This window comes from Hylobates moloch, unplaced genomic scaffold, assembly GCF_009828535.3.
Source record: "Hylobates moloch isolate HMO894 unplaced genomic scaffold, HMol_V3 SCAFFOLD_3, whole genome shotgun sequence".
NCBI classification, from domain to species: domain Eukaryota; kingdom Metazoa; phylum Chordata; class Mammalia; order Primates; family Hylobatidae; genus Hylobates; species Hylobates moloch.
In genome coordinates, this window is record NW_026652278.1 from 157512991 (window position 1) to 157533293 (window position 20303).

A 20303-nucleotide genomic window follows, 5' to 3' on the forward strand; every position below is an offset into this window, starting at 1 on the left:
TTTTTAACAGATGTGTTTTCTCTGTTTCCACAATGACAGTGTACCAGGGGACTCTTCTCCAGGTCAGGAGGGAAGCAACCCAGGTACTTGTAGGACTGTAATTGGGTCCGTCTGTGCTGAACACAACAATAAAATTACTTCTACTTCCCTTTTTATTTAATGTTACTCTCCTCATCAGTTCCCATTTTCCTGATATTTGTGGGAAGGAGGCCATGAAGAAGGATGAAAACACTGTAAAAATAATTTAAACTAAACTTTACAGTATATTTGGGATAATGCTGAGAAGGAATGTTCTGGTTTTTTTGTTTGTTTTTTTTGTTTGTTTGTTTGTTTGTTTTGAGACGGAGTCTCACTCTTTGCCAGGCCGGAGTGCAGTGGCGCCATCTTGGCTCACTGCAAGCTCCGCCTCCCGGGTTCAAGTGATTCTCCTGCCTCAGCCTCCAAAGTAGCTGGGATTACAGGCGCATGCCATCACGCCCAGCTAACTTTTGTATTTTTAGTAGAGACAAGGTTTCACCATGTTGGCCAGGATGGTCTTGATCTCTTGACCTCGTGCCTCGGCCTCCCAGAGTGCTGGGATTACAGGCGTGAGCTACCTCGCCCGGCCTGAAAAGGAGTGTTCTAAGTTCAGCAAAATGAGTGATTAACATGTAAGTGGTAGGTCTATCTTAAATGCTTTAAATTATAATTCATGATTTTTTAATTAAGGCTTTCTTATTCCATCTGATCTCTTATACACTGTAGTACCCAGTGATACACAAATGTTGTTAATTTTGGTAAGTCAGCTCTGTGCAGTGTGTGGCCTTGACATTATGTAATATGAATGGGATGGCTACATGTTCCCTTTTCCCCAGGACAGTCAATCTGCCAGTTGTCTAGAGTTCTATATAGTTCAGCCTTTGTCCCAGATTAAAGGGCCCACGTTTGGACAATGAATTATTGACATGACTGTCCTGAATACTAACAGCTCACATTTATTGAAGGCATGCTTGAACATTGCTCAAAATACTTTATATGTACTACTACATTTCATCTTCACAGTCTAGGAGGGAAGTGCTATGATGACCCGCATTTTATTTATTTTAGATTCACTGGTTACATGCACAGGTTTGTTACAAGGGTATATTCATGATGCTAAGGTTTAGGTTTCCATTGATCCTCTCACCCAGGTGGTGCACACAGTACCCAGGAGGAAGTTTTTCAGCCCCTCCCCACCTTCTTCTCTCCTCACTTTTGGAGTTCCCAGTGTCTGTCATTCCCATCTTCATGTTCGTATGTGTACAGTGTTTAGCTGCCACTTATCAGGAGGTATTTGGTTTTCTGTTGCTGCGTTAATTTGCTTAGGATAATGGCCTTCAGCTGCATCCATGTTGCTACAAAGGACATGGTTCTGCTCTTTGTTATAGCTGTATAGTATTCCATGGTGTATATGTACCACATTTTCTTTATCTAATCCACCATTGATGGCATCTAGGTTGGTTCCACGTCTTTGCTGTTGTGAACAGTGCTATGATGGGTGAGTGTACATGTACCATGTGGGGCTTTTTGGTAGAATGATTTATTTTCCTTTAGGTATATACCCACTACTGGGATTGCTGAATCTAATGGTAGTTCTATTTTTAGTTCTTTGAGAAATTTCCAAACTGCTTTCCACAGTGGCCTAATTTACATTCCCATCAACAGTGTGTAAGCATTCCCTTTTCTCCACATCCTGGCCAGCAGCTGTTGTTTTTTGACGTTGTAATAATAGCCATTCTGACTGGTGTGAGATGGTGGTATCTCATCGTGGTTTTGGTTTGCATTTCTCTGGTGATTAGTGATGCTGAGGACTTTTTCATGTTTGTCAGCTGCTTTTCTATCTTCCTTTGAGAAATATATGACCCCCATTTTAAAGATGAAGAAGCAGGTTCAGAAAAATTAAGTGATCAAAGAAACTCAGCCAGTAAATAATAGAGTCTAAAGTTTAAACACAGGCAGTCTAACTCCAGAGCCTACATGGGCTAAGAAGTACAGAATTACCTTTCATTCCTAAACCAGTTAAGAAGTATATGAATAAAACTCCTAGAGGATGGAAGGGTCCTTTGGAACTGGGAAGTTCTTGGAGTCCTTGAATAGAAATGCTTTCCCAATTTGCCAGTGCAGGGGCCCGTTACGGGAAACACTGAGGACCATCCAGCAGTCCAATTAACTGAGCACAAAGCACAAGGCATATTTGTTTTTCTTTCTTTTGAAAACATAAATGTTAGAAAAGTTCAGAAATAAAGAGATTTAGAAGTATAAACTTAGAACTGTTGGAACCATCCTCGTATTTTCTAGACCAGTCTTCCTTCTCTCGACAACCCTTCTCTCATGGCCATTCCTCGCCCTTTATGTTTTCATGAACAGCGTGATTGACTACTCTGATTTTGTTAGTTAGCCAAAGTGGAAAATGAGAACTCGGTGAGTGGGCTGGTATGTACTGCCTGCCAGAGGCAGTGCTCTGTAAGAAGGCTTCATTGTTTGCTTACGCTAATGCTCCATTGCATCTCAGGATTTATTTATAAATTATTTGTTTTAGAATATGGTACTAGCTTCGTGAACACCATTGTAGACTTCACATTTAGAAGTGTTTTTTCCAACTCTTTTTTACTTATTTTTCATGAGAATAGTCCTTACATCAAGATGAAAGAAAGGTGAAACACCAGGTAGAATTTGCAAACTGATAAACTGCCCTGTTTAAATCCATGGAAAGGTAATGTTTAAAGAAGACATTTGTTTAATTGATTTTTATTTTACATGTACACATTAACTTCATAAATCTTACCTTTCCTACCAAGAAGCCTAGATCAGCTAGCGTGTTAATATGCTGACGGCTGAGAGCAAAAATAGATAACCTCAAGTTGTCTAACAAATTAGACATCGCTTAAGAGGAAACTCAAGTGTGTTTCAGGGAGCAGTGGCAGAGCTGCCTTATATTTTTAACCACTGCATCATCCTGTTAATTAAGATCAATCAGATACAAAAATCTTTGGTCAGAACCAGTATTACAAAAGAACCTAAGAATTTCTGCTTTCTCATCTTTCTGTTTACCATAACACAGGCATATATCCAAGAATATATAGAAAGCAAAAATTTGGAGAGAATTACCTGCGCTTTCCTAAATGCACCTTAATGCTTTCCCTGGTGTTACTACTGTTGGAAACATCACTGTTGAGATGAGCCTGCACGTCACACACATTGCTTCCCACACAGCAACACTTCTGATGAGGGCAGCCCCCTGCCTTGTTACTCACTGAGAAACAGAAACTCTGATTATTTGGAGCAAAATTTCAGATTTGAAGAAGTTTTCCTAATAAGGAAGAATGATGTAATGTTCATGGATGGGGGCCAGGTTCCCTTCATTTGTTTTATTTATATTAGCTGAATTCCAGGGGAAAATGGGCTATGAAGCATGAGGGCTGCTAACTATATTTAGCCACACAAAGTTAGTACATCAGGGGGCATTTTTTCTTTAAGTTATACACTCATAAATGGGCTGGAAGATATTTTTCCAGGCATCTTGTTTTTATAAAGTTTGATCAAGCATAAATACTTGCATTAAGATGCTACCTTTTATTTCGAGTGTGAAGAAAGTATCCATTGTAATCTCTTTAATTTGGCATGTTTCTCTGAGATACTGGTTTCTGGGTCAAAAGATAGATAACTAATAATAATACCTTGGTTCAGAAGATTGTGTTAACTTTCCAGAGTGCTCATGCCTGTCATCCCAGCACTTGGGGAGGCCAACTCAGGAGAATCGCTTGAGCTTAGGAATTGGAGACCAGCTTGGTCAACACAGGGAGACCCCATCTTTACAAAAGTAAAAAAATTAGCTGGGCACAGTGGCACATACCTGTGGTTCCAGCTACTTGGGAGGCTAAGGTGGAAGGATCACTTGGGCCTGGGAGGTCGAGGCTGCAGTGAGCCGTGATTGCGCCACCGCACTCCAACCAGGGCAACAGAATGATACCCAGTCTCAAAAAAAATAAAATCCAGAGCGGGCTTTCAGAAGGAAGCAATAGTAGCTTCTTAGAAGAAAGATAATGTGTGTTTAAGAGTCACGTTCTGCCCATCGTCTGGCACTATTCAATCTAGATTCACTCCCATCCCCCTCACCTTACTCTAAATATAAAAATAGTCTGTGCGTCTTAAGACAGTAGACTATCATTTTTGGACTTTTGCATTAAGACTTTTATTTAAACGTATTTGTAAACTGGAGAAAAATTTGTAGCATTTAAACATAAAACCTCAGCGTTATAATTGGTCATTCCTTCCTCCTGTCAACGTGTTAATGACATTTTTGCTTTGCTCTGTTACGTGACTCGGGGCTTACACTGCATTTCACGTGAGGGAAAAGTCAAATTCATCTCCACCCCACAGCCTGCTATCTTCTGCCTTTTACCCTATGTCTTTGGAGGGGACAGATTCCCCCCATGACTGATAGTTATCCATGCTCACAGCTGCTGGCAGGACTGACTGCTTTACAACTGTGGCCTTGTAGTTGATCTGAACAGGATGAGCCTCTCTATGGAAACGGAGTCTTCTCTCACTGCCTGAAGGAGAAGGCTCTGCTGGAGGTGGAGGGCTCTCATCTGTCGATAGGTAGCACCACCGGTGCCCCAGACATGCTGACCATGTGTGGATGTCTTAGAAGAGTGGAAAGGTTTGAGAAATGCAAGCTTAGAATCATTTCTAATATTACTTGATGGGAAGTCAGCAAATAAGTTAGGAAACTTGTAAAAAATTGGAGGACAACTTTTTGCCACTATCGTGGACAAATGTATCACCACTACCCCAAATATTGGTCCCTCAGAGACCAAGTCCTTAGATTCTGAGGCTCTGCTGTATAATTCCTGTTCAGTAGAGCATCTGGCGAACCTCTAGTAGGACAAACAGATAGTAACCCTTGTGAGAAGTGAGGGAACTTTTAGAACTAGGCCTCAAGGAGTACCGTACAGTAGAAATAGAATGTGAACCACCACAAATGAAGACCACGTATGCAGTTTGTTTTCTAGTAGTCACATTAAAAAGGAAAAATAAATTAATTTTAATAGTACATGTTATTTAACCCAGTATATTCAAAATATTATTTTAACATGTAAATAATATAAAAATTAGTCATAAGATCATTTTCCAATCTCTTTTTAAACTACATTTTTTAAATCTGCTGTGTACTTGACACTTATAACACATCTCAATTCTGACTAACCACTGTTCAAGCACTTAATAGTTACATTTGGCTAACGGCTACCAAAGTGGGACAGTGCAGGTCTGGAGGATGTGAAATCAGGTAAACACACAACCTTTACACCCGAACCAGTGCTGCAGAATTGATGGTAATTACTCTAAATGCTCATCTCTTATCTTTTCACGTCTGAAAACTGCTGCTGGGTGTACAAACCAGATAACAGTAATAAGGGCCAATCCCAGTGGTAGAAATGGAGTTGATATGGTGGAGAACGATCTGTTGATACCAGATCCTCAACCACAGCCATGCACAGGTGGACAGAAGCCCCCTCTGACTCCCAGGGCTAGAGTCGGGGCAGAGGCAGAAAGTCTAAAAAGAAACACATCAATGTAGTCATTTCAGTAATAAATGCTGTGAAGTAAATAAAACAAGATAATAAAAGAGAGATGGGAGTACTCTTCTTGCTCACTCCAATAGTTGAGTGAGTGAGTTGTGCTGTGGAGTGTGAAAGGTGATTTTAATTCAGCCTGAGAGCCAGGCGCAGTGACTACTGCCTGTAATCCTGCACTCTGGGAGGCCGAGGTGGGCAGATCACTTGAAGTCAGGAGTTTGAGGCCAGCCTGGCCAACATGGTGAAACCCTGTCTCTACTAAAATACAAAAATTATCTGTGCCTGGTGGCGCACATCTGTAATCCCAGTTATTTGGGAGGCTGAGGCACAAGAATCGCTTGAACTCAGGAGGCAGAGGTTGCAGTGAGCTGAGATCGTGCCACTGCACTCCAGTCTGGGATGACAGAGTCTCAAAAAACAAAAAATTCAGCCTGAGGCAAATACTTCCTGTAGTCCTCAACGTGACTAAAGAGATCCTCATTTTTCTTTAAGAGAGAATTTCATTATTTAAAAACACAATACCCAAAGAAATGGAAGAAATTGAAGAAGCTGGTTTCTGTGTACTTCAAATAATATTTTGGTGTGAGGCCCCACATGACAACATCTTCCCCCAGGATACCACAGCTGACATAGCTAAAATAGGAAGTATGGCCTAAATAATACACAGTGAGCTGATAACTTAGGAAATAATTTTTGTTTGTTTTAGCCAAGGCAAACGAATTAAAAATTTTAATGTTTTGTTTCCATATTTGCTTAAGTAAACTTCAAAACTAATTACTTCCAAAGAACTTTGCCTCGGCTACGTGGATGACCAGTGAATGCTGTTGGGAGTGTAGGACTACACTGAATAATCAAATAAATCTACTGAATACGGAAGTTTTGTGTTTAAACAAACTCGGTAAAAAAGCAGTAGAACCACCACACAGTGTATATCTATGTGCTTATTATGTATGGGCTGGCTTAGGAGGGAACTTGAGAAATGGTCACAGTATTTGGTTGATGCTGGAGAGGGAAATTGGACTGGGAAGAAAAAGTAAGAGATGAAGATGTATTTTCAGTGTTCTCTTTATATCTTTTGCATTATGAAGAGCAGAGGTTTTTAATTTTGATGAAGTCCCAATTCATCAATTTTTTTTCTCTTATGGGTCACCCTTTTGTTGTCTTATCTAAGAAATCTTTACCTAACTTATGGTCACAAAGATTTTCTCCTATGATTCCTTCTTGAAATTTTATAGTTTTAGATTCACATTTATGTTGAAGATTTTTTTAATTTTTTAATTTTTTTAGAGATGGGGTCTCGCTCTGTCCCCCAGGCTAGAGTGTTGTGGCCGCAAGATCATGACCTCCTGGGCCCAGTTGATCCTCCCATCTCAGCCTCCCGAGTAGCTGGGACTCCAGGCATGCATCACCATGCCCAGCTAATTTTTTAGTTTTCTGTAGAGACAGGGTCTCACTTTGTTGCCAATGCTGGTCTCAACCTTCTGGGCTCAAGTGATCCTCCCCTTTCAGCCTCCCAAAGTGCTGGGATTACAGGCATGAGCCACCACCCCTGGCCTGTTGAAGACTGCTATTAGTTAACTTTTGTATAAGGTATCAGTTGTGAGCTGAGGTTGGAAATCCAATAGGGTTTGGAGGGGTTTTTTGTTTTCATTTAATCATGTGTATTCTTTAAAAAATAGGATTTAATTTCAAGAGATTAAAAAGAAATATTGTATAGAAATGTCTGCAGTTACAATAAGCAGTTCAATTTTAAAAACAAAAAGTTGTTTTGTTCGCTTTGTTTTGAAACAGGATCTTGTTCTGTCACCCAGTCTAGAGTGTAGTGGCGTGATCGTGGCTCCCTGCAGCCTTGTTCTCCTGGGCTCAAGCAAGTAGCTGGGACTACAGACTCACACCATCACACCTGGCTAATTTTTTTATTTTTTTATTTTTAGCATAGATGAGGTTTCACTGTGTTGTCTAGGCTGGTCTCAAGATCTGGGCTCAAGTGATCCTCCCACCTCAGCCTCCCAAAGTGCTGAGATTACAGGCATGCAACACTGTGCCCAGCCAAGAAAAAAGTTTTATTATGACTACTGTACTGATTTTCAGGAGCAGTCATTGTGCTTTAATTGTCTAAGCCAAAAATGTCAAATTATGTTGGGCAAAAAGACTATGTTGTTGATTGCACTCTCTCATATGGTCCCTTGCCTTCAGCCATTTTCATAATCAAAACTTGATGGCAGTGTTTTGTTACAGGGTAAGAAACTGAAAATGGTAAAAGCCATTTGTCAGGGTAAATCTGAACTAATTATTTAGATCAGCTGAAATAAAAAGGGTTACAAAGACAAGTTTTCTGTCTTCAGGAGGGGATGTGGATACTAAAACTTCATTGGAAATGAGAAGATAGGGATACATTTGCATCTGCCAGATCTGCTTAGGGAAAGCATCTACACGAAGTGGAGGAAGTCCTCCCATATCCCTGACGTAAGGACTGACATCCTGCCGCCAGAGACACATGTTGCAATATCAACAGAAGGTCGTCAGATTGCCTTCCATGGGGGAGTGGGTCTGTTTAATGCTATCATTTTGTGACGTTGAGAACACGTGAGGCCACCCACACTTCTCTGCCCTTCACCAGAGCTGGGGCCAGCCTCTTCCGATAAATGCTAAATAATGAATATCGCTTTGAAGGTGCGCTTATTAGCAAGGGAGCCCATGTGTCTAGGGTTCTTTTACGCCATTACAGTGCATAAATAATGTACATTTGACGGGGGTTGATCCTCTCTCCCTACTCAAGTTTGGAACCATTTGACAGATAAACTGAGGAGTCAGAAAGAGATCCAAGCACCAAATTTGTACTGGGGAGAACTCAGAGAAGAAAGGGGATGCACTGCTGGGCCTCATGAGCTGGCTTATACTTCACCTTGAGCTAAGCATACTAATACCCAGTCACAGGCAGCATTGAACAGCTCCGCGCAGATGCCACCCTCCAAAACACAAGAAGAAAAAGCCCTTTCACTGCAAGCAAGATCCAAAGAGAGAAGAGCAAGGGAGGGGCTGATGTAAGCATGCCCAGATCCAACCCCCACCCATATTTGCCACAAGGGGAGGAGACAGGCAAAGAGGGCCCCCGTCCTGGAAATCCCTCCATGAGGAAGCAGTGAAGGCTGCAGGGCCCACTCTGTCAGTGTCCAGTGTTCCACTGATCCTATATAGTAATTTTGAAAGACAATACATGATGTTCCTGAAAGGAAAAAAAAAAGTTTCCTCTATTAGGTCATTAACATACATCATGAATGACTTTAATGTCTTCTGGTTCATTTTGACATTTTTGTAAATTCTATAGATCTTTTATTTACTCCCATGATATATTTTAAAGATCAACAAATGTCCACACCAAAGAAGAAAATCACTAGTAAGTTTGTAACTTTTATATTTCTATCCTTTTAACTGTTACATTAATCCTGTCTTATTCAAAAGGTATTCACCACAAAAATACTTACTAATCTTGGTTTCCTGGTATGAACTCCTTGTGCTTCTGAGATTGGAGATACGCTTTTCTTTACTGGTGGCCACAATCAAGAGATAAGATCACCCCTAAAAGGACAAGTTAGGAACAGAAGTGTGATTAAGTATACTCTGTATTAGTTGTAATTAGGACTATAGTCCTTTAACAATTTCATCATATTTAAGCTTGAAAATATGCATGATTGCTGATACCACTGTAGTCATATACATGTATATATGCTCACATACACACGAGTGATGAGACTGTGTTACTCAGACATAGAACCACGGGACAGTCAGCTACACATTACTTCTAGGCAATGGGGTTCATCTCTCTTCAGGGAAAAAGTAACCCTTGTTGGAACCTGACAGATTTTGAACATATCTTTTCTTTGTTCTTTGTAATGTTTATCTGTATTCTTGTTAGAAATGACTTTCTGGTTCAGTTATTTAAAAGATTAAGCCTTTTAGTGAAAGAAGTTCTCACCTTGGTGTCATCACTTGAGAGGCTAAGAGTGGAGAAACCCAGTTACTACTCTGGGCTCTGCTGGTGGCCTCCTGTGTGGCACTGCACCAAACGTACTCATTACTCAGCTGGATGAGATTATCCCGGTTCCTTCCACCCACACATTCCATGCTTTCCTGTGTATCTCGGCACACAGGTACTATACATACTTCAGTGGCTTTTTCCGTTGTTTAAATCTTGGAAAGGCACATTCTGGTGTATATACTACTTCCCTAAATGAAGGGCCATCTACTCTATAAGTCTTCAGTATAATCATGAAATCCAGATGTGGTGTGCAACAAACTTCATTATTTACATGTTTTGGAAAAGATTAATAAAGTACAGCAAAATAAGCTTAATACTGCAGCTGTACATACTATACTATAAAGTATTCTTCTTTTGAAAAGCATTTCAAGATTTTGCAGCATTTTTATTGTATTGGAAACAGTCACAGATACCATATTATAGAAAACTCTGTTTGATAGAACGCCAGATGAATAACTGTTGACTATACACAGTCATATATAACCACATTGGAAACTTCATGTAGCTATGATAAATTTCTCTCATTTTTTCCTTAGGAGTAATTACATTAGATAATTGAGCTGTTTCATCTAAGAATTTATTTTCGTGGTTTTAGTCATTTCTCAGGGAGGGAGCCTCATTTATTACAGTTCTCCCCAAGACACACTGGATAGACTTCATCCACTGCTGGAAGGAGTGGTGCCGCCTCCTGAGGGGAAATGGCTAGGCAGCACTGTCTTCACTGCGTCTCATCCTTTGGCCTCTAAGGAATGTCAAGGTCAGCTGGTCAAAAGCTAAGAAGGGGCAAAGCCATTTAAAATTTACAGTTCTTTTCCACAGTCACAAGTCTCTTAATTCATGCTGCTAAGCTGCATCTCTTGAGCTTGCCAAAATGCATTTTTGAGCTTTTTCAAGAACTTTCTCCTTCTTCAGATGAGAGGTTGGGAAGGGAGTCTGGTGATAGGCAAGCCCTGCATTCAGACCACGGACCCTTTGGCTTGTATATCTTGGCCATTAGCATTTAAACTAGCAATGGTAGAGTTGTAAGAGGAAATACATTGCTCTGAGTATCCAGATCCAACTGTGCATTCCTCACATTGATTGCAAGACCAAAATATGTAGAAAATGTTATTGGCTACATTATTATTTATTCAGAAATGTTTAGTTCTTCAGTTATAGGCCTATGTTAATAGAAATTTGAAAAGTCATCTTTATAGTGTTGTTCACCATGTGATATAATGTTTCTAAATTGTATCATATTTAGTGATACAGTATCTCAAGAGATGGAATATCATAACAGATGAGTAATATTAGTGATATTCAGATGTACAATCTTGAAAGACTAAAGAATGAATTTTATAGCATGGGCACATTTTAAAAATATTTAAAGGGGACTATTTAAAAATAATCCAACTATACTGCAAAGATATGAAGAAAGTCAGACCGAGAATGATTTAGTCAAGGCCACACAGATAATTGGTGTCACAGTCACTTCTACCCGGGAAAGCACTAAGTAGCCCAGTGGCAGGAGATGCTAAAAAGGGCTGTCGGTGATTTAAAAACAAAGCTATTTAGGCCATGTGTGGTGGCTCACACCTGTAATCCCAGCACTTGGGGAGGCCAAGGTGGGAGGACTGCTTGAGCCTGGGCAACATAGTGAGACCCTGTCTCTATTAAAAAAAAAAAAAAAAAAAATCCCGTTGGGTGTGGTGGCATACACCAGTAGTTCCAGCTGCTCATGAGGCCGAGGCAGAAGGATCACTTGAGCCCAGGAGTTTGAGGCTGCAGTGAGCCAAGACGACACCACTTTACTCCAGCCTGGGTGACAGAGCAAGACCCTGTGTCATTCATAAACAAACACATAAGTAAATACCAAACTATTTTTAAGAATTCAAATCTAATTATTTTGGAAATGATTCTTTTTGTATTTATTTTTTTCTACCACAAACATTGTGTTCAAAAAGGAGAGTGAAGGACAGAACCATAAGTATGTAGGAACTTCCATACCGTGAAATTCTATGGTAGTATTTGTTGCTCTTATGTGATATATGTCTCTTGATTTTTCTCAGAAATTTGAATTAATACTAGGAAAATGTGAAGTAAGAACCTTTATCAGTTGGTTTCATCTTCCTGTTCACATTTTGGATATATAATATTTAGCTGTAAATACATGATGTTTGGTTAGTAGAGACCAACCATTCATTGGTTTCTCAATATAATGAATGCTAGTTGATGGTACTTACGCTGAAATAAATTCTGGAAGCAAATTTAATTTCTTAGTTTCAAAGTCAACTCCTCCAGGTTGCTTTGTACATTCTTATAGTTTTTCCAATAAATGTTTTTAAGCCTAGCATATGAGACATAACTACCTAAAATTATATGTATGGAATGTGTTCAGGACATAGCCCGGCTGTCTCTATAGCTGTTTTGGGCACCATTGCAATATCTGTATCTCAATAACAAAGAAATAGGGTATAGGAGGGGCAGACTTAGAGCCGTAGTCTTGAGTGGAGCCCAAATCAGAAAGGTCCTCTGTGTCTGAGGAAGTCACATTGCACATGGTAAATACAAGATAAGTCGTGGTGCTTTGGTTAGAGACATGGTAACGTCATGGTCGTGAGCCGGAGCTCCTCAGTTTAAATCCCATCTCCACTTCTTTCCAGCTGCATAATCTTGGACAACTTACTATATATCTTTGTGCCTCAATTTCCTTATCTGTAAAATGCAGATAATACAAGTGGCCTCTCTCCTAGGGTTTTTATAAAAATTAAATGAGTTTAGATGGAAAAGTGCTTAAAATTATGTTTGGTACATAGTAAGTGCTCTAGAACAGTTAGCTCTCATCACTAGATAGTGGTGACGCTGTTGGTGCTGGCAGTAGTAGTAGCAATAGTCATGCTTGATGAAATTATTTGGAAAAGGCCTCCACTGGTGGCTTTAAACACAGGAAATGGATGAATGGATATCCTTCTCAGGCCTCCAGGATATTTTGTTACTGTCTAAGACCTTCTTTAAGTTACAAACTTATGGAGTTTTATGTTTTAAGAGTCTTTTTAATCACTATATTTTTTATATGCACATAGTTAAAAACAGTCAAACAGTATAGAAGAGTATAAAATGCAAAAATAAAAGATGTCCTCCCTCCACCTCTTTCTAGTCTTACTTTCCAGAGGTAAACACTTTAAACTATTTGTTTTTAGCCCTTCTGGTGGTTTATTTCACAAGTTTATGAACAACATATGAATTCATCCATTTATTGATTCATCAACTTCCAATAGTGCTATTAGATTAATTTTTATATTGTTCTTACCAGCAAGATGTTCTTATTGGGCCTTTGGTACCAATCAGCTGATAACAGCAATTTCTTGATCTCCCTGTGTTTCCATCTGCATATCGTAAAATAAGGATATTGGACTTGTTGGTTTCCAAGGCCACTTTCTAAAAAGTGTTAAGAGACCATTTGAACTAATTTAAGTGAAGAGAAAAAAAAAAAAAGAAAAGAAAAAGAAAAATTCTGAGATAAAACTGGTCTGAGGGTTATCTGGATCCAGCTGCTAAAATAGTATTCCAATTTTACCTGCCTCTCTCCCTTTTTCTTTTATATAAGGAGTTGGCTGCTTTTTATGTACTGGCTTCCTTTTTGTAGACCCTTCCATGATGGCCAGGAATTCTAGGTGATTCTATCCTTTTAGACACATTTCCCTTCCATCTTCAGTATGAAAAGTCCCAGGGAAAGGCCCTGATTGGCCTGGCCTGACCTGGATTATATACTTATCCTTGGATAATTTGCTGAAGCCATATACCAGCTGACTAGTCCTGGATCACATGCTCACCCTGCAACCAAGGGCAAAAGGATTGTGACTGGCAGACCCACAAGGAATAGGGTAGAAGCAGGTCTGTAAAGGGAGGGAGGAGTGCTGTTACCAGATGAAAGAAGAATGGTAGAGAATAAAAACAAATGTCTGCCACACTTGGAGTTTCAGGAAATTGACTTTAAGAAGAAACTCATTCAATTCTCCACCTACTAGTGAGTCATTACTTGCTTGTATGAATGCTTACTGCGATGCATTCAACCATTGGCCGCGTTCTCCTTCCAGAGATAAAGCATGACCTCCACCTACACATTCTTTAACTTAGTATCAGCCATAAGCGATTCCTGGCAGTACTTCACAACACTTGAAAAATGAATACAGACATCAGTGTGATGTTCCAGGCAGACATCAGTGCTTTACATTCTAGCCCCAACACAGGCATTCAATGCGGCCTTGTTAGAAACACTCTGTCCGGTCTTTTATGACTTGCTACGCTACACAATGGACACACAAGGGAACTGTTTCCTCTCTCTGTATAGGGACCAACTTTGTTATCTCAGGATACAGTCTATGTTTTGAAAAAGTGGCTGTAGAACAGTGCAGGGATGGGAAGAATGGGTCCTATCAAAGAAAAGAACTGCCTAGAGATGACTGAAGTTCTCACCAAGTACTGAAAATATCCCCGAGGCACTTCTCTTCAAGGTAAACATAAACTTATTGCATTTTTGACTGATAACCAAATAAAATGGAAAATGGGCACTGGTACAGGCTGCCACTGCCTGGAACATGATGGAGGGCCTCACAGATGCCAAATTAGGAGCTGCATTACCAGGTTCACAAAAGCTCTCATTCAGGTTTGGGAGTTTCACATTTTGGATACTAACAAGCCAGAAATATATAAGTACTGTTACTATAAGAGCTCTGATACATATATATCTGCTTTATTAGAAGATGCATTTCCCTTTCCTGTATTCCACACAAAAGGATGCCTGGCAATCTTTTGACAGGTAGTAAGTGACATCTATGTGCAAAACACTGTAATAATCAAGAAGATAGAACATGTCTGGTTCTGGGCAATCTGGGCTGGTGTGTGAGATGATAATGCCACTGCCAAACTGACAGTCCCGTGCCAGCCTTGTGGGCTGGAGTAGTATGGAGGAGGGAGTAAGAACTGCTAGATGTTACTAGGAGGGATTCAAGAAGAAATGGGCATTGAAATGGGCACAAAAGGATGAAGACAGTGGATGGAGAGAAATTGTTGGGGGTGGCCTTCCAAAAGAGGGCAGTGCATGAGAAGAGGCCAACAGGAAGGAAAACTCAAAATCAGTTTGGGGAACAGTAAGAGTAACAAACTTAGAAGAATGAAAAGGTAGAGATAGAGCAGCATTAGTTGGAGATAAGACTGTTAGGACTATTTGAGGCCAAATTATGGGTATCTTAAATATCAGATATTATTTTAGGGAGACAAGTTAGATCAGGGTGAGAGGAGCTCTGTCTAGACATAAGTTTGAAGTGAAGTAGCACATTTATGTTACATGGAAGTGGATAATGGAATTCAGGACTGAGGGCTGGGTTAGAGAGATCAGGGAGCGAGAGTGATGCAGCTGACTGACTCCTTGTGCAAAGAGGAGCGTAAAGTTTAGATCTTGGTAAGGTACCCAGATTTAGAGAGATGGAGAACCAGTGAAGGAAGTAAGGCACAGTCCCAGAAGTAGGAGAACAAGGAGAGTTGTGTTAGTGATGTCAAGGGAGAAGAGTGCTTCACGAAAGATGGCGTGGGTGAGCCCACTGTCAGAGGCTGCAGAGATATCAAGAATGAGGGCAGAGAAAAGCCACGGGACTGCTGAGCATAGCACAACCCTATCTTCATATTTGAATGAAATGTCAAAGCCTAAACATTCAAAAGAGTTGTGGCAGAAAGAGGGGTAAGGGTTATTAACAGAACATTGGCCACTTCCCACTGAAATAGTTTCCATGTTTCCTTTAAGGGAAAGCATTATAGCAGAACCACATCCAACTCTAGCCCCATAGAAACTATTCTGAGACACACAAAACCTAAAAGCTATTTTTGTCTTGATCTGGGTAGAATGTATCTATAGGTATATCTGTCTTAAGAAAAAAATGCAATTAATGTTAGCCAGTTAGTTGACAGAATATTCACAGAACAGATTATTCACAGAATAAAGTATTCTTCCTTTTGTAAGAAGATTGACCATGGAATTGTTTTTATCTGCCTCTCGAATGCCTTTAAAATCTTCTTCTGTTTTCCAAAAATTGATATATACATTTTTCAAAAACAGTTGAAATAGGTGTGAAAACAGCATATGCATAAGGTTAATATATGCACACACACAAATAAGTACCATACTTGGACTCGTTTAGTCGTCCAAGTTTACCAGTTTCTTTGAAATTAGGTTCTTTATAATGTTTAAATCTTACAGGGCTAAAGAGGACAGGTCATAAAATCTGAAAGCTTATTAGGACCTTAAAGTTGAAAAACTACCCCAGAAAGGATAAATGAAGTATCCAAAGTCATAAACAGAACGTGGCAGAGCAGGAGCTGCACTATTTGAACATTTCTCTACTGGGCTGACTCCATGTTTTTACTTGTAAATAACCTGCATGATAATGGCTTTATTTCCAAGAGTACTCCCTTAGGAAAATGCAACTGTGTGTTGCTGAATGCCATACAGCTTGATGGAACAGGGAGTTTTATATTGTATAGAAATCTAGGGATTTAATTTCAATTCAGCAGATATTTATTGAGTGACTTCCCTGTGAGTAAAGAGGAAGATACTGAAAATGGAGGGCTCAGCAAAGTGGGAGGATTGCTATTTTTTGTAAAGACATTTGGGGAGTAGATAATGGTTATTTGTTTGGAAAGAGATGACACTCTGCCCTTAGTAGTAATTGACTCTTATAAATACTGACTGCATACCACTGTTCTGGATGTATTCAACCCAGCAAGCATAAGCTATGATGGGACTGACACAAGGGATGGCACCAGCCACTGTATGATGAATGAAAATGAAAAGTTGGGGAAACATTAACCATATGAAACCTTAAAATATGCCAAATTTGTCATTTCATTGGAAGACAGAAAGTGAAATATCTGTCTGTCCTTTCTTCCCTAATTCTTCAAAATCTCAGAGAAATTTTATACTTAAGACCTTAAAGTTTCTCAACATCTGTCTCACAGGGAGCTTTTCTTTGGTGTTTCAATTAGAAATGAGATCACTGATTTTGCTTCAAGCATTGAAAAAAAAAGGTTGAAAAACAGATTTTTCTTCAAAATGTACTTTGTCTATGTTAAGAATTAAAACCAAACATTTTCTATTAGGAACAGTCAGTATTGATTCCTTTTAATGTCCACTAAATTAGCATAGTTTTTATAAGAATCAACTAATATCTTCCTGCTGTTTTCACTGGCCTTTGCATCAGCAGAAATGAAAATCATTTTGGGCATTTAACTGTGATGCAGAGTTGACTCTTTTAGAAGCTGACTTTGGATTCCTCCCCCAAAAAGAGGCTGGGACTGAAGCGCCCAGCGTTCTGTGTTAGTCAGATTCCTCAGGCACATCACAACTGCAGGCACTGGCAAAGCCTGTCCCTTATCATATGCAATTTATGTCAGGCTACAAATCCTGCTCTTCTGGTGGGGCTATAAATGCTTTGGACCACATCCTGCAGCCCTCTCAGAGCCAAAGTGACCATTTACCCCACAGAGAGTTGGATCTCCACACACCTCCTAGATGAGACATCTCAACATCTGGGAGCCAGCGGCAGGAGTCAACTTCTGAGAAACAGTTCACATTGCTACTGACCCTTGAAGAGCACCATCTCCCCTACCTCTCATTCCTATTCCTTATGTTACATGAGAGACTCAGCCATCCTTTGATATTCCAGAGAAGTTCCCAGGAGGATTAGGAATTGGTCATCAATCGCTCCTTCTCTCTCTCTCTCTATCGGTACATGGAATGACTTCAAATAGAGATCAACTTTATGCATTAAGACATACAAAGCTACTGTTTTTCTGTGGCAGAGCCAAATATGGCTCTTATTCTAAGTTCAAAGGAAAAGGCTCTCTAAAAGAGCCTCAAGTCATGTGCTGATGTCACTCAGGTCACTTCTCCCCTGAGCCCTCCTCCGTAATCGTGTTCAGTTCTGGCTTTGTTTGGAAAGTCAGCACAATTTACAAAAGGTTCAGAATGCATTAAAGGTCAAAAAACAGGGCTTTGTAAAGAAACCTATGTCCTTTTGCAATACATTTTAAACTTACACATATTCCCAAGCAGTAATCAATTTTAATTTAATTCTAGCATTTTTTTGTTTATGGTACTTTGGAGAAAATCCAGATTTTTATCCCTGCCTTCTCCCCCAACCTTAGGGGAATGTATTTGAATTAATTTTTGCACTTACAACCTCCCATAAGCCCAGTGCAATACATTCTCATTTGTCTTTTATTAATCCTTGCTGTGTAAATAAATGATTATTCTTAAGATTGGGATTTACATACCTTTTCCTAAGGGGCAATCATAAGTTACTGCTAAACAAATCAAGTTGTTAGATATTGACCTTCATGCAGTGGACCTAGCTTCTGTGATATGAAGATATCAATTGAGCTATGAGTAATAGAATTTTAAAAGACAGTTGAAGCATTACTATAATAAAGTTATAGATGGAACTGAATCGGTACTACCTGAGTGGGAAGCCCTTGTAGGAGTTTTATTTTCTATTTTATACATTCCCAGAATTGATACATTGAAGTCTCATGCATATGATACTGAGCTAATCTTAGCCAGATGGGAATATATTGTGGAAATACCTACCAGCTTACCCCTAAATCACTTACCTACCTTCATTTGAAAATTCTTAAGATTTCCCAGTCCAATATGGGACCCTCCTAGTATAGGAATGTCGTACTGAATATGCCTGATGAACCCAGTGGGGTACAGAAATTGCAGTAAGAAATTTATATCATTGTTGTCATTGACAGTGATGAGTCCACCCATGTTTAGTGTTTGGCCAGGTGCTGTGAGGATGCCGAAAGTTACCCTCCTTACCTTTAAAGTGCTTATAAATATCAGGACCAGAGGAGCTTATGGTTCAGAGGGTACAGTCTTGCAACTCTTCATACAATGGCTTCTGTCACACAGTCAAATATGAAAGAAAGCATATAAACCAACAGCATATTTATTCATAGATCACAAATATTTTTCAGCTTTGTGATCTCAAGAGTTTTTCTGGACAATTACGAATACCCCATCTTTATTATTATGAGCAGGGGATAAATTACTTGCAATCCAGATACTACTCCAGAGAGACATACCAAGAATTTCCAATTTACATAAAAGTTGTTTTCCAGAAGTTTACTTTCACATCATTTATTTTAAACGTGGGTTGCGGTTTCCCAGAGAAAAAGTGATATGTAGTAATAATAGCCAACATTTTAACAAACCTTTTTTGTTTACTGAGCACTTTATAGAGAATGATGTAGCACCAGGCTTTCTGAGCCAGCCAGCCCTTCACATCCAGGTTCTGCCCTTGGACACATTACTTGACCTCACTAACTGATGGTGAATTTTTTAAATGGGGATAACCATCCTTACCTCCTAGGGTTGGTGTGTATCTCCAGTGCTGGGCACATGATAAGTGCCCTACAGCTTCGTGTTGAGGAGAAGCGGGAGGAGCAGTGCTAAAACCAGCCATCTTAGCTGGTCTCATGACAGCCCCATCTCCAGTTCCCCATCTGCCCACCTGCCACTGCTGTTCCCTTGCCAGCCACTTGCAATGGAAATAGCTGAAGGGAAACATCCCCTGCAATAAGTAAAACATTGTTCCTGTTTTAAAAGGTCTGGTTTGTAAAGTAACCAGGATTGACATGATTCTCTTCTGCTGCGAAAGATAATTTATTGAGCTCATACTCTGAACCAGGCACTGTGCTCATTTAATTCTCACAAGGACCCCACAAGCTAGTAGCCAGCTGAGCTGGGGTTCCAAGCCAGTTCGATCTAACTGTGACTCTAGCCCTTTTTGTCATGTGCCATTCTGCCACTTGGGACACTGTTTTTAGTGTGGTTAACTTTTTCTGAACTTGACTTTAATCTAGTGGCAGGAGAGATGACTGAATTAGAAAATAAATTGGGTCATACACCTCTCCTTATCTCTGTCAAATCTAAATTTTTGCCCCATCCAACCATCTGTAAAATTATTCTTGTTGAAAGCTTTGTGCAAACCACTGGGGTAGGGGAGTTATTTTCTATAATGTATGAGGGGAATCTATTGAGTTAGCATGAAATCAAGTTTGAAGTCAAATACTCTTAAATATATTCTTAAATATGTATTTAAAACCTTAACTGATGATTCAGATCCTAAAGGCCCTCGATGTTACAGCTGCAGTAAGGTATAAAAGTGAATAAAGTCCTCAGAAGGAAAATATAGTCACAGATTTTTTTTTTTAAGTCACATTGAAGGTCAGGGTCCTTTTATGTTACATGCCTGATGTAGTGAAAAGAGCAGGGACAGACACAGGTTCTAACCTGGCTCTGCAGGTAACTTGCGCTGTGGCCTTGAGTGTTACTTAAAACCAGTCTTCCCATGTGTAAGTAGACTGTGACAGGTCTAGACAGTCTCCTTTCCTTCAGTATCAAAACTTTTAGAATTGAAGGATGGGCAAGAGTGGGGAATTGCTTAGATTTTTTGAATTAGGGGTATGGTGGGGAGAGGGGAAAAAAGCTGGGAGAAATTTGATGAATTACTTGTGCAAGACCAAAGATTTAAACAAATGATACTCAAAGTACATTTGCAACTAGGGCTATCTAGAACCCTTAACTTGTCATACTATTTGGAAATACATAGTATTTCCAAAAAGTTCAG

At 39.7% G+C, this 20303-nt stretch overlaps 1 protein-coding gene and 1 long non-coding RNA gene across 2 annotated transcripts in view; one reads left to right on the forward strand and one right to left on the reverse strand.

Annotated features, from left to right (window-relative positions):
- The window catches only part of PALLD (palladin, cytoskeletal associated protein), a 439505-nt gene that overhangs the window by 365714 nt on the left and 53488 nt on the right, over positions 1–20303 (forward strand). The gene's annotated exons all lie outside the window — the stretch shown is intronic.
- Positions 9090–18572, reverse strand: LOC131383141 (uncharacterized). Its single transcript, XR_009212943.1, has 3 exons — positions 18491–18572; positions 12926–13001; positions 9090–9176 (listed from the first exon to the last, which is right to left on the reverse strand). It is a non-coding gene; the product is annotated as an uncharacterized LOC131383141 (long non-coding RNA).